We start from the raw sequence: 15,722 nt of genomic DNA, 5'->3' as shown, positions 1-15,722 counted from the left end.
AAGCAAACCAAAGAGAGGGTAAATGAAAATAGCTTATTCTAGTAGTAATTTCAATGACAGTAGCTGAAATCCCTCTCTCTTGGGATTACTTTTTTTTCCCCTCAGTGTCCAGATTCTATTACACTTAGAACTGAGAAGCCTGAAGCCCAGACAAGCTGAGTGGCTGATCCAAGGCCACATAAAGGCAAGTGTCAAGCTCAGGACAGATACTCGTCTTTTCCAACTCTCGGAGCTAGGACTGTGAGAAGAGGAAACTGAACCTCATAGGATGTTCTGCTCAGAGCAGACACAGATTAAATATAAGATTCAGATGAATTAATAAAATATAAAATGTGGGGAAATTAAAAATAAATTGCAGACTACACAAAGTTGAAATGGGATCATGACACCCGATCCTTAATCTGTTTGCTATTAGGGTGGAGAACAAGATCATGTTCTGCTCTTCTGGAATTCAGACACATTTTCTATTTATTATTTATAAATTTAAAGATTTAAAAGAATATTAAGAAAGCTCACATGGGCTGGGTTGGGCTGGGCTCTTTATAATGTAAATACCTTTCCAATGGGATAAAAAAAATACTGAAAGATGGTAAGTTTTTCTTCTGATAATATTTCCCAGACATTTTTTTATTGTTAGCAAAGTTCTCTTGGAGTGTAACTAAGAGTTTCTGAGGAATGGTAACTTTAAAGCAAAGGGAAGGAAAATTTCAATAAGAACCAAGCTGCCCCAACTCCCCCTTTATTTTTAAACAGAACCATCAAAGGGCAGCTAACGGAAATATACTTAAGTGGCATTAATTCATCCCTAGGAGGACTCTCCAAGAGTTTTATTGCTACATAAGGGAAAGCCATAAACCAGCAGGAGGAGAAAGCAAAGAAAATAAGTCTGGGGAGTCGTCTTGTGTAAGAAAGTGAGCAGGTGGTCAATAATGTGTCCTTGGCTGGCTTCCACAGCAAGGAGACAGAAATTCATGGCAAGGATGTGGCCCACAAAACAGGCAGTCACCAGGGAAAGAACCATCGAACTTCGTAAAGTGCTGAAGGGTTCACATGAACATGAAATGGTAAAATGCCCATCTCTCCTGCTCCTATCACCACCCACCCAGTTTCATGTCATACTTGACTTCACAACCTATTTATTGTCTGCCTCTTTCCAGTCTCCGGTAGGATTTGAAGAGTGAGAAAGGACTAGATTGGATAGGGCCCAGGAAAGTGAGTCTTTAGACTGAATAGTAATACCAATGGTCATTTAGTCCAACACTCAGTTTTACAGACAAGGAAATGGGTTCTCAGAGATTCACTTCAGAGATTTACACTTCCAGTCTAAATCCTAAAGTCCTAAATGATGTTAAGACCGAAGACTCAGAAAAATACTTCCACCATGCAGTCATTCAGCTCAAGCCAAATCTAAGACCTACAAAGCAGCCACAGAGAGACTGACATCCTGCAATGAGTGAAACTGATCACCCATCTCAAGGTTATTTTACCTTCAACCAACCCTTCCTTGTTCTTTACAAGTTTTTTTTTTTAAATCAAAAAGAGTATTCTTCATTAATTTCTAAGGAAGAATGGCTATTAAGTAGGATATTTCATTCTTGTGAGGGGCAGTGGATGCCAGGACCAAATCAGGAGAATATGAATGAAAATAGTAGGCAGAGAGAAGCGAAACGATGATCCCATGTCTGCAGATTGTGAGGTTCTTTGCTCAGTCTTCTCACTACCCAAGATCTTACTTTAGTAGAAAAGAGGGGTGGGCAGGGGCACCTGAGTGGCTCAGTCAGTTGAGCATCTGGCTTTTGGTTTCAGCTCAGGTCATGATCTTAAAGTTGTAAGATCAAGTCGTGCCTCAGGCTTCATGCTCAACCATTAGTCTGCTTGAGATTGTCTCTCTCCCTCTCCCTTTGCCCTCCCCCCCATTTGTGTGTATGCTCTCCTCTTCTTTCTCTTTCATAAATAAATAAATAAATAAATAAATAAATAAATAAATAAATAAATAAATAAATAAATCTTTTAAAAAGATGGGAGGGGACAGGATAGAAATATGCTACCATTCATATATTCATGCAACAAGCATTTATAAAGCCTACTTTGTATACAGTTATGAACTGTGTGCAGAAAGAATTCCCAGATAAAAGTCTGATTGGAGTCCTCCAGACCCTTGAGAGAGCTCTCATATGGAGCTTCCCTCCTCATAACCAGTTCCCAGAACTTATGACCAAAATTCATCATAATAAAATACATTATGGGTTTGCTTCTTTATTTTGGAAATTAATGTCTTCTATTTAATTTAAGTGCTATGGCTAAACACGGTTTGGGATTTATGTGGTATTTTGGGTTGAGGTTACCTTTGCACTAACTACAAAAGCAGTGTGTGTTGTTAAACTGAATCTGTGTTTTTTTGGATACAAAATTCAATATAGTTTTGAATTAAGCTAGAGTCTGTGGCTTACTGGGTCTAGGGTGAGGGGTGGGGTACATGAATCTTTCAGACACAAGTCCTAGAACATGGTAAACACTAAGTGAGTGCTTACTATAGCAATATTATTATTATTTGAGTCTCCAAAAATAGCATGGAAAATCTTCGAAGAAAGTGATTGTAGGCTGATTATTTTTCTGAACTAAAGGTCTATAACCATTACACTTGCAAATTTTCCTTCCTTCAGCAGCTTCAGTAGCTTAGCTCTGCAGCTACTCCCACAAGGTCAACCTACTGCTATCTATCACCTGCAAAAACTGTCTTAGGCTCTCTGAATTTCAAAGCCAAAGCCCTTTGCAGTCAGTACAGAAATAGGCTGCCCAGTGGTGAGTTCACGGAGGGAAGGGCAGCGGGAAGACATCCAGCATTTGAACTAGGGCTCACATGAGATGAGAGGGTAGGGTGTAGGCTGCACTGAGAGTTGGAGACACAGACACAGTACTTGTTATCCACTTATGAGGAACTCTTTTTACCTAAATGTCTTCAGACTCTCAACGAATTTTCATAATAGTCCTGGAGCAGAGTGAGGACAAAAATCATCACCCTCAAATTCTTCAAAAACAGGACAGCAGTAAAGCAAAGTATCGTGGAATATGTGCTCATGATCCCCCCTGCTACTACTACTTCTACTCCTGCTGTCTCCTTCAAGTAACAGCTAACACACATAAAGTGCTTATATATCTAGGCACTGCTCTAAGCATTTTACATGCAATTCCCTTCATCTCCTCCTCAGTCTCAGGCAATGGGTAATGTTATCAACACTCCCAATTTATTGTGAGGAAATGGAAGCACAGAGAGGTCGAGTAACTTGCCTAAGATAACAAAGCTTGTAGGTGATAGAATCAGGATTTAATTCAGGCAGTTAGCTCACAGTTGCTACTATTAAGCATTACCCCCCTACCCACTGCAGACAGCTGAGCTTTTACTGTTTTAGTTGCCAATGTCTGCTTTTAGATAATTTTGAGGAAGGACACAAAAAGCCCTTCACTCATTGCTCTCCTTCTTCTACTGGACAATTTCTATTTATTCTTCAACCTTTAGGTCTAAACAGTGTCCCTCAAGGATTCTGTGTCTGAAAAACACTACCCACCCATCCATCCCTCCTGGGCTAAGGTCTGTTTTGTCTTTAGTGAGACACTCATAGTAGATCAAGATCTAACTTTCAACAGTTGACTGGAAACTTCTTGAGAGTAGGCCCTTGTTTTACCTGCACTTATTTTATATATTTCTAGCCCCTACTGTGGTAGCATCTACAATTTCAATATAAGATTGTTAAATTTAGTAATTAAATTAAACAACCAATGTTGAGTAGAGAAACAATGCCAGTACTTAGAAACTGAAGCAAATAAAAGCATGGAGACCCCCATGTAGCCTTTTAGAACTAGAGAGATGTTAGAGACCACTTGGTATAAAGTGTACCCAGCAGCCTAAAGGCTGGATTCTGACTGGAGTAATTCTTTTTTCTGCCAGTTAGTGTTTAAGAAAAAAAAGAACTGAGCCAAAATTTTTTAACAAAGAAGTTTCCTGATTTGTGGTTCCTCTTGAAAAATGAGAAGACCTGCCCAAACTAGGTGTATGAGTGAGTGGTTCGAAGCTGGATGCAGCAGGACTCCCTAGTTCATCACACACTCTGGCCAGTCAACTCCTTCACTCCCCTATCCTTGCTTCTCCAGGTACTTGGGTTTCCATCTCCTTCTGATTCATTTTCCTCATTTAATAGGTCAGGAAAAGGAGGCCCTGAAAAGCTCACAAGGGTGTCATATCTGAGAAATGACTATACCCCATCTCTCATCTCCAATTCAGTTTCGTCTTCACCCTGTAGGCCTTAAGAAACAACATTGGTAAAGCATGTTTATCAGTGACATTCCACGTTTCTGTGAATTCTTGTGCCTTGTAGCGAATTTTGGTCATAAAAAGAAAAGTCTCTTGCTCACTCCCAGCCTCTGAACAGATGTATCCCCAAGAAAAGGCATCGATTATATAATTCTTTGTCCTTTCCTCCCTCCACTGCCATTTGCTCTGAAAAATGTTTAGTGAATTAACTGTGAAAACCTTATGATTTTTCCTCCCAGACAGCACATCCATCTCTCTCTCTTTCAAAATAAATTCCACCCTTAGAAAAATGGAACTTTCAATACCAGGATAGCTGTGGTTTGGTTGCTTTCAGTGCTCTGCCTGTGTTCAAAGGGCAGGATATTACCACATGGGCTAATTACCTAGATGGAGCTGTGGTAGAAAAGTGGTGGATTTCAGTGTCGGTCCTCTCTGTGGCTGACAATTTATCACAACTTGGTGTTTTAGGCTTAGCCCCAGCTTGAGAACTAAACATTTTTTAATTTAAATTTACTTTTGGGAACAGTCTTGTGGAATGATTTCTGCTACTCTTGAATGGTGTAACAGAGAAAGAACAAATTCACATTTTTACTGACCAAGAAATTGCGAATTTTTTTTTTTTTTTTTTTTTTTTAGTTCTTTTAAAATTTGGAAATTTCCAGGGCTAAAGATCACAACTCTAATAGAGTTACTGTTTTGACTAGAGATTAGCTCTGGGGGCGGGGTGGGGGTGGGTGGGTAGGGGGCAATTTTGGAAGAAATTGATTAATTATTTTTCTTTCCAAGTGCTGTTGAATTGGTTTAATGTTTTGCCCATGTGAGAGAGAAATTCTAGGGTTTGACTTTTAATATTAAGTCATTCAAGGTTATGTGGCTCAGAGCAATTATAGCTAAACAAAACTTCAACACTTGAACCCAAAAAATAATCAACTCAAAAATGAAAAAGAAAGGTCAACAATTGGCTGCCTCATGCCCTGTACCTCTTGCCTTTAAACCCCTAAAGACACATACTCACCACATGGTAACTTAATTAATAAATATTTTAGTATTATGGCAGATGAGAATACAGGCTTTAGGATTCGTTACTTGGTTCAAGGAATTTTGTTTGTTTCACAGTTTCCTATAAAAATACCAAAATGAATAATCTACTACACAATAGCCTGCTAATAAAAAGAAAATGCTAACACAGAAAGTTGGCTTGCTAACTTAATCTTCTGGATATACTGATATAAAGTACTAAGTGCCAATAACAATGGGACAGAAAAAAAAAAAAAAAGATCTTCCCATACTTTTCAATCCTTCCTTGCAACCATCCTAGGAAAGTATTGGCAGAAACATCCTGGGCTCTCTCTCTTGCTTCCAGGAAGTGCCCATGCTGGCTGGGGACTGAGCACAACGTTCTTTATATTTCAACTTTCTCAATTTTCAAGATTTACACCAGGACTTTTAATTGTAAGAACAACCACTAACTCATTGGAATTTCACCTAGTTTCTCAGTGTTTCTTAAGATGCTGAGCAATAATGAAGTATCTAGAAGGCATACAGAATTATAGAAAAGGAGAAAAGGCAAGAGTTTCTAATATGACAGCCTTCCTCAGAAAATTGGAATCCATAAGCAAGCCATCTACTCCTCCCTGTCCCTCCCTCCCATATCTGGAGGTTGCCCTGGAACCCCAGCTTCTTAAACTTTAGCACCTAGATGAAGGCCATTCAGGGAACATGTTATATGCTCTTGTCTTTTTGCCTAACTTGGTTTAGACTTTCTATTCTCTGCGACCTCAGATATTTTGGGAATGAGTATAATTTTATCACTTTATTTTATTCAATTCATGTGTTACTTACAAAGGAGTACTTCAAACACAACTTGGACACCTGGGTGGCTTAATCCATTAAGCATATGCCTTGGGCTCAGGTCATGATCCCAAGATCCTGGAATTGAGCTGTATCAGGGCTCCCTGCTCAGTGGGGATCCTGCTTCTCTCTCTACCCATCCTCCCTGCTCATGCTCTCACTCTCTTTCTCGCTCTCACACTCTGTCTCTCAGACAAATAAAAATTTTAAAACACACACACAACTGCTAAGTTGTAACTATCCATGTGACAGGATATTGCTGAGTTCTGTTGGTTGAAATTCACCCATAATGCCATTGGCCTGGACAAGAGTTCAGGGTGAGATCAAAATGTTTGCAGTAGGAAAAAAAAAAAAAAGTGTGTTCCAGTGAACAAACGTTCCATGAAATTTATATTTTACATAATAGATTATAACTGTTTGCTCTAAATAAGCAATTTTACAATGTCCTGTTCGATGGATTACATTAGAGGAACCTTCCCCATTCTCCCTTGCAACAGCTTAAGAACAGCTTCAGTTTACATTGTATAATTTACACAAACTGTAGTGGTACAGAGAATGAAGAATGATGCTCTACAGAGTGCTCTCCAGTTCTCCTCAGGATCACCAGGAAGGAACTGACCTTGCTGCATATCACCAGGCCCACAGAATGGGGAGAACCTTATTTTTGGGATGCTCTCATCACAGGTTACTTTATTATAGAACTGTCCTTAAGTTTCAGATCTTCGATTTTTCTTGCAAAATGAACGTCGTTCCTCCTAAAAACATAACTGTCATACTATTCATTACCTTCCTCTCCTTCCCAAGATGCGAGCTCTGTATTCATTTGCCATTTCTCTGACAGGAGGCATACATCAATGTTCGCTAAGTGACTTGAGGGAATTTTTAAGCTTACACATTGGAAGAAGTTGTTGTTGTTGTTGTTTTAAATCATTTGTAGCTACTTTTAGAAGATTTCTCTAAGCAATTTTTAATTTTTATTCAGTCTTTAAATATGGTAGAAAAATTATAAATCAGATTTTGATTCCTAAGCTTTGTTTTTTATTAAAAAGGTCCTTCTTTTTGTTTCTGGACAGGTGCAGCTCATTTCATCAGAGAATACTTACAGGGAGGGGGCACCATTCAAATCTTCCTGTTCCATCTCCAACTGTAAGAAGGGAGAGATGAATATTGAAAAATAACTGGAAGTGTGAGATTAATTAACTTTATGATATCCAAAAGGCTTGAGCATGTACTTTCATGAAATCATTTATCTATGAAGTGTGGATATGTTATTCATGTTCACAGCTACCACAAAATTTTAGAACTAGAGGGGACCTTGAAGTCATGTAGCCAATGTTCCCATTTTGCAAATGAGGAAACCAATGCCTTGGCAGGATAGGTAACTTTTTTAGGTCAGAACTAGAATTTGGGTGCTCTATGCTCTGAGAACAATGATATGTTCATGTTATAGGGAGACTAGCAGAACCAAGCAAAAAAAGGATTCCACTTTAGAACTTTCTCTTTTAGGAGTCCTCTCAACTATTTTATAAACTATTTGGCAGCTGACATGATTCCATTTAGAGAGACAAAAGGAGTTAATTGCAGACTTCGAGTATGTGGACTATTATTTTAAGGAAAATATTCTCCAGATGTTTCCCACCTCCTTTGAGAATGGAAAAGAGGAAATGAGTTTAAAGTTCAGCAAGATCCAGATTAGATATTAAGAAATGTAGGTCTATGAAATCCTGCAGTTGGTTACTGGGGAATGTTGTGAAATCTCCTCTTCTGGAGAATTTGTGGAATGTGGGGATTATTTCGGAAGGTTTATGTGGGTGGCCCATTTCTAGAGCTGGGGATATAACCTGATTTACATCTCAAATTTCTGTAGGCCCTGTGACATCATGCTCTACCCATAGCTCGTAGGTGAGATTGTTTGCTGCTCTTGGTTATAGAGGATTCATCAGTGAAGCCTGTAAATTAAGCCACCTTATATTTACATCAGTCCTGATAGATATAAGTGGGCAGATTGATTAAAACTAATGAGTGCTTATGGGATGATCTTGTCCAATGCCTTCATTGGAGTGACTGACCAACATCTAATATTTCAACATATTTCTTTAGGCTTCATCTTAGCATCTTCATGTTGCTAGTGGCTTTCTGGCTTCATGAATGCCTTCAAGCTTGTGTCCCTAGTCCAAGAAGCAAAAAGGAAGGGAACCAGTCCAGGATCACATCCTATATAACAGAGAAACTCTTTCAATTAAAAAGGTAGCCTAGTATTTGGAGGACAAGATGGAGAAAAGTGACAGTATAATTAGATCTATACTTGTAAAACAAAGTAGAAAGATTTGTTAGATAATGTATTAGATGATGGCTCCTAAAAGTAATCAAATAAGAATTTAAAAGCTTTAACTCAGAATTGAACAGTCTTGAATTTCAGTAAAATAATCAATTTTATAAATACAGGATAGGGAGATATCATTTGAGTTTAACATTTTAAAAAACTTAGTAAGTGGATACAAGATTATTAATATAATATATTTGAAGTATGTTCATGGTGCTGGCATAAAGTAAGTTCTCAAAAATGTACCTAATATTATTATAACTTTTATGTTCATTGGCCCACCTCCCCTAGCCATCCTCTGCTCTGGTTCTGGTTTTCTGGTTTTCTCATATTCAGTCACTGATTTGGCCCCTTGTCACCCTGGAGCAGCATTGAACCATTCTTCCACCTAACCCCCAAATCAATTCCCACAAAAGAATTAGGTTTTCTTCTGCAGGATTAGAGTTTCTTCATCTCTGAGGACATGAAGGAGGGGATTTACAATACATATCCTATAATAAATATAAAAAGCCTTTCTGAAATGAGTTTTTCTTTTCTTGACTGTTCCTTCACTGGAGATCTCCTTTTCTGGGACTCTTCCATGCAGCAATCAACTCTGCTCACATTTAATCTCCTCCAAAATCCCTCAGAATTTCTCTACCCTCTATTATTTAAAGTTGCTTCTACCTTCCTTTAAAATGCAGGTGCCAGCTCATCCAAGCACAGAAGACTCCATTTCTATAGTAAAATGGGTTTCAAAGAATATCATCTGCACAAATGATACCCATCTACCTCCTTAGCTACCCTCTCCTGCTTTTTCTCCATATTATCCGACACTGCCTATATTTAGGTTTTTGGTTATTTTTTTATGCCCTATCAAAGAGTAACTTTCAAAATGTTAACACAATTCTCATTCACAAGTGAACATGTCGAAGTTTTATTTAACATGATGACAAAGTTGGTTTGAAATAAAATATTATGAAGTTGGGTTCATTTTTATCATAATGAGCTGATAAAAAAGAATGCTGAGATAACGCTATGTCAGATACAAAACTAGTTAACATAGTAAAGGGCAATAAAACCATATCCTGATCAACAGAGTTGTTAATATCTTGAATGCTAATCAATTATGCAATAAGTTATATATCCTTAAATGATCCTAAGGTAGGCTTATTGGCATAAAAGTAACAGGTCATGTAACCATTCATCTTTTGCCTTAGCCAATTTTGGGATATATTCTTAATTTCCCCTTCTCACTTCCCATTAAAAGCAAGCTATATGGGCACTGCCATGTATGAATCAAAAAAAGTGGGTCTTCCCTACCAGCTGCTTAGGTAAAAATAATAACAAAAGTTGTACGACATGGGGTACCTGATGGCTCAGTCAACTAAGTGACCAACTCTTGGCTTTGGCTCAGGTCATGATCTCAGGGTCGTGAGATGGAGCCCCAGGTCAGGTTCCATGCTCAGCAGGGAACCTACTTCAGATTCTTTCTCTCTGCTCCTCCCCGACTTGTGCTCTTTCTCTCTCTAAAATAAATATATCTTAAAGGAAAGTTGTATGACATGGTAATAGGTTGCTTTATGAATGTTTCTATCATTATATCTAAGTAGGAAATATGAGGGCTTTCTGTTAGCAACTCTTGTAGACAGGATTCTAAATACAGAATGAGGCTAAAGTAGATATTTTCTAAAGCCCCTATCAACCTTAAGAGTTTTGACTATAAAGCTCTTTCAATAGACGCTGAGAAAATCAAACTAGTATCACATATTTTCCTTGCCCTCAGCAAACTTAACAATCATATTGAGGTTTAATGAACCAAAAAAAAAAAAAAAAGGAAAAAACATAAGGTTGATGAGCTGCATTTAACTTTGTGTTAAATTTCAATAGGACAAGGAAGATAATAATGGTTTAAAAGGTAGGGAAGACTTTGCAGAAGAGGCAGGAATTGGCCTGGTCTACAGGAACGGTAGGTATTGGCTGAGTTGTGTTTCCACCCAAATTCATATTTTGAAATCCTAACCCCTAGCACTTTCAAATGTGACTGTATTTAAAAAGGGGTTTTTTAAAGAGGAAATTAAGTCAAAATGAGTTCAGTAGGGTAGGCTCTAATCTAACATGACTAGTGTCCTTATAAAGGACACAAATACACAGAGTAAAGATCATGTGAAGACATAGGAAGAAGATGGCCATCTACAAGCCAAGGAGATGGATCTCAGAAGAAACCCACTATGCCAATATCTTGACTTCTGACTTCTAGTCTCCACAATTGGGGGGAGACTAAACTTCTGTTGTTTAAACCATCCAGTCTAAGATACTTGGTCATGGTAGACCTAGCAAACTTACATAGTAGGGCTGAAATCTAGAGAAAGATTTAAAAGAAAAAAAGAAAACTCCAGGAAAAAAAAAAGGATATAATAAGGAGGTCAAAATGAGGACAGACATAGATGAAGCATAAAGCTTTGAAACAATGGTTTACATTAGGGAAAGTCACCTATAACTATCATTGTGATATATCGGACTTTCTGGATTTTTTGTTTGTTTTAGTATTGTATCATGAGAGACAAACAAGGCTTTCAACTTTCACATCTCTATCCAAAATTTGCTTCCTCAGGGATATCTCCCGCCATCACCCTTTCCAAAATAGTGTCTTTACTTCAAGTCATTCTCCAGCCCTTCACTCGTTTTCTTTTTCACAGCACTCAAATCTAAAACTATAAAATTTATCTTTGTTTATTATTGCCCATCTCCCCACACTGGAATGTGAGTTCAATAAGATCATGGACCTCATCTCTCTAATTCACTTCTCTCCCCAGTACCCATAACAGTTTGTAATAATTAGTAGGCACTCCTCACATATCTATAGCTAAGGAATGAATTGCTCTGAGAAATGCAAACAGTAGAGAACATTCTTTGAGAGGCATGGATAGGAAAGCCAAGAAGACAATTCTGGTGAATACTGCAGGAGTAGGATTCTAACTTCCCCTTGCTTCAAAGATGATAAATCTGAGGGCTTGATGGAGCATCTGGATGGCTCAGTGGTTGAGCATCTGCCTTTGGCTCAGGTTGTAACCCCAGGGTTCTGGGATCAAGTCCTGCATCGGGCTCCCTGCATGGAGCCTGCTTCTTCCTCTGCCTATGTCTTTGCCTCTCTGTATCTCTTGTGAATAAACAAATAAAATCTTTAAAAAAAAATCTGAGGCCTTGAGAAACTACAAATCCTGTGTGAGGGACTGTCAAGCAGCAGATGAGAGAGGCTTGTCTACACCACACACACACACACACACACACACACACACAAACACACGGTAGCAGGCAGACATGCGCACTGTGTTAGCGCCATGTGAAAAGGAAAGTTGGATTTAGGGCAAGAACTGAAGGTTTAAATACTTAAACATTCTTTTGCACAGCAAGCCAACATCTCATGGGGATAAATGTACAAATAAAATGCTGAGGAGCGTCTAAAATAATATATATCACATTATTCTGCTATATACATTACGGGTCACATGAGGAAATGAAACTCACTGCAGCCCTTCCCAAATATAGGGAACCATTTAGGGCTGTTCAGAATGATTAGCATTGGTGATTCTGACACCAGAATGAGTAACTGCCCTAGTTCAGCTGTTCTTTTTTGCCATTTTTAACAAGTACATTTTAATGGTCATTATTATTTTATTCATGTTAGGTTTATCATTACTGCAGTTAACCTCACATTTATTTTGGCTAGTATCCTTCTTTGAAAGTCTTTGACATTTCAGTTGGTTTTGATTTGTCTTTTTGGTCACACTCCATTAATAATAACTTAAATTTGAGCGGTGCTTTTCAGCTTACAAAAAATAATTCATATTATCATTCGTGTCCTTGAACAGCTCTGTGGGAGAGGCCGAGATTGTAATTTCTTTTTTATAGTTGCTGTTTTATAGGGAAGGAAACTGAGGCTTAGTGAAGATAAGGGACTTGCCCAAAGCCACATGATGAATGGCAGAGGTACAACCGAAATCCAGGTCTTTGGCTTCTTCTAAAGGCTTCTCCCTTAATGACATGAGACCCATCACTAAGTTGGCCTGACTGGCAAAGATCCACTGTCCACACACATTATACATGTTTATGTTCGTGTATAGTCAAGCGTGCATACACACATTATCAAATAGAAATCTAAGAAAACATCAACTAGAATTCACCCCATTATGTGTCCTGCATCCTCAGAAAAAGGGGAAAGAAAACCCATTATTACCATTTTTCCCAGCTGAAATTCCAAGGCTCCTTCCTCCCGCCAGGTGTTTGTACAGCATTACACAAATCTGATGTTCTTTTGAGTGATTTGGGGAGAACCACCACACCACTTTGACCACCAAAAATATCCTCAGGGACAAGAGGGAAATTAGTAAGGGTAAGTCAAGCGGTAAATTCTAATCGGGGCCCCTACATAAATATTCAAGTTAAAACTGAACAAAGTTTATTTAAATAAAGAGCCAGAGAAATGGCAGATGGCAGACCTAAGGAGGTGGTTTTCAGGAGAGAAAGGCCAAGCCTACAAGAGGAAATAATTGTAGTAAAGTAGATCCCACTGGGCCTTTGGTATTCAACTGGTCTTCTTCCAGGCATTTCTCTTTCTTCCAGTTTTCCAATGTTTCATTAGATTGTCCTGGTTTAAAGATTATTAAGTATAATCCAACACAATCGCTGAATTGATGGAAGGGTGAAGGGCCAAGCATCCTAGCTTATTCTTAAAGACATCACCACAAACTTAGGGTTTAGTAAATAAATTCAGTCACTCCCAAAGATGGAATTAAGTCCCAGCGTATACATTACCGGATATTACCGTGTATTTCTGGTATGGATTAACATTTTTAGCTCTCTAGTGACTGCCTTAGACATTGAATGGTAAGGACTTTAAAGAACAATGTGTCTCATTAACACAAATGAAGAAGTTAAGGGGTCTGTTCAGATATACAAAACTTAGAAATAATGTCTCAAGTTCTAGTCTTCTGCATGAACAAAGTAAGGAACAGTGGGGTGTATAGTATACTGTGATTTGTGTTTTAAAGGTGTGTGTAGTGTATGTACATATTCCTAGAACACCTCCAGAAACATGAGGAAAATGGGGAAAGTTGTTGCTTCAAAGGGAACGGACTTAAGTTACTGGACAGAAGAGGGTAGGAAATTTACTTTTTTCTGGATATCCCGTGCTACTCATTAATAGTTTACACATCTGTCACACCTACTAAAAAAGTATAAGCCCTGTGGGTGCAGGGCCCATTGACCAAATTATATTTATCTTTGTAATCCCTGGATGGGTCTAGCATTGTGTTTGGTAAGTGGTCAATAAATTTATCACTGAGTACTTACAGCAGATTTTTTTTTGTCCCCATCTAAAATAAAACTATTACTGAGTAGAAGTCATTACTAATTTGGGGGCTCTTTCCAAAAGGTTTATGATAATTAATCATTCTTAGAAAGACAGAAAATAACTGCCTCTACCTCCCCCCAATTACCAGCACATGTATTATTTAGAGTACAATTGAATCAACCAGTTCTTGAGACTGTTCTGATTTATGAAATGGAGAAAGCTTTATAAATCATTTTGCTGACAGATTTTTTTGGGGAAAATGACTAGTTAGTATATTTAGAAAAATTGTAAAGCAGTGAATTTTTTGGTAGAGACTCCATTAAATATTTTCTTAGGTGCTTTTTATTAACCAGTTCTCCTGTAGCCTGTTCACACTCCTGGCATTACTCTCGAATAGGATGTCGCAAAGTCAACACATATTTTCTAAGGGGTGGAAAACTATGATCCAGAACCAAGTAAGGCAGAAGCAAAGAAAACAAACTCACAGAATGGAAATTAAAATTATTTAGAGATAGCTTATTCAAAGTTCTCCAGAATGTCCTTACCTTAAAAATTGTGAGAACCTTGCCACTTCTTTCTCCAGCATGATGATGACCCTTCAATGAGGATTCAGATTTTCATCAAGACCTTTAAGAAGGTGTGGGAAGCCCCTTGTTAGGTAGTGACAGTACCAGGGAGATTTCAATGTGTACCACACTCACCCTCTAGTGGGCCTTTGTGAGCACTGCAGCTCCCTGGACTTTCGGGTTTTCAGCCCGGCATTTACAGAGGTCTGATCCAGGTTGTTTTTTACAAATAAATAAGCCCCATTAATATTTCTCTTATTAACTGTTAAACTGCAAAGGATGCTATTAAAGGGCTTGTACAAATTATTCTAGTGAGTAGTTAAACATCGTTATGTTATTTATACTAGTTTGCCTTGTAAACTCCTTTCTTTTCTAACAGTATAAAGACCAACTTCAGTGGACTCCAGGTCCAATTAGGCAAATTCTAAATCAATGACCCTAGAGTATTCAAGTAGAAGAATGAAATGTAATTCCTGTATGTACATAATTATGATACTGAGTTTTAAAATATTTGGGGGCTGTCACATGAAGTACCTCCTTCCCAATTCAGAAGGCTTCTGCAGTTTTGTTTGCTCATTCTTTAACTCTTACGTTTATCTGAGACCATACCAAAGTACCCAAAGGGCAGATGCAAAGTCTCAACCCCTGCATAAAACCTATCAATTTCTATCTCCACTTAGAATAGAATTTTGGCACGTACTAACAAAAGCCTGGCTGGCCAAGTTTGCCTCCTTTGGAACAATGTACTCTTTATCTATTAGGATTCAATTTAGTGCAAATGTGTGACATTCAAAATAAGTGATTAAAGGAGATGATAAACCTTTAGCTCTTTCTTATATAAACAAATTTCAAATGTAAGGATTACTAGGGGCCTTAGTATTCAACCAAGGCTGAGGTTTCTTCTACCTTGTTGGCTCCACCATGCTCAGTACACAGAGATCACTTGCTGGTCCAAGGCATCTGGTCTGTTTCCAGGCAACATTTCCACATTTCAGCCAGCAGGAAGAAGAAAAACAGGGCCACTCTCAAGATTCTTCTCAGAGGTTGTACCCATTACAACTACATCCAATTGGAGAGAACTTTGTCACATCGCCACACCTGGCTGAAATATCTTTATCCTGGGCTGCTCTGTTCCAGCTAAAAATCAAGAGTTCCAACACTATGGAAGAAGGCAGGATTGATATTTAGGGATACAATACAGCAGTATTTCCCATGGTTTATGATCCCACCCACTGCTTTCATTTGACAGTTCCTTCTCCTTTCTGTTTTTTGCTTGTTTCCTACTGAGAGGTAACGGTCTTCCTCCTCCTTTTCATTTGTCTTCCATGGGTGACGTTCTGA

At 38.3% G+C, this 15,722-nt stretch overlaps 1 protein-coding gene across 3 annotated transcripts in view; it reads left to right on the top strand.

Moving 5' to 3' along the window:
• Positions 1–15,722, top strand: part of COL8A1 (collagen type VIII alpha 1 chain) — a 536,056-nt gene that overhangs the window by 117,816 nt on the left and 402,518 nt on the right. The gene's annotated exons all lie outside the window — the stretch shown is intronic.

The sequence above is a fragment of the Canis lupus genome, chromosome 35, assembly GCF_048164855.1.
Source record: "Canis lupus baileyi chromosome 35, mCanLup2.hap1, whole genome shotgun sequence".
Classification (NCBI taxonomy): Eukaryota; Metazoa; Chordata; class Mammalia; order Carnivora; family Canidae; genus Canis; species Canis lupus.
Note: the sequence above shows the minus strand (reverse complement) of the source record. Positions and strands in the feature narration are given on the sequence as shown.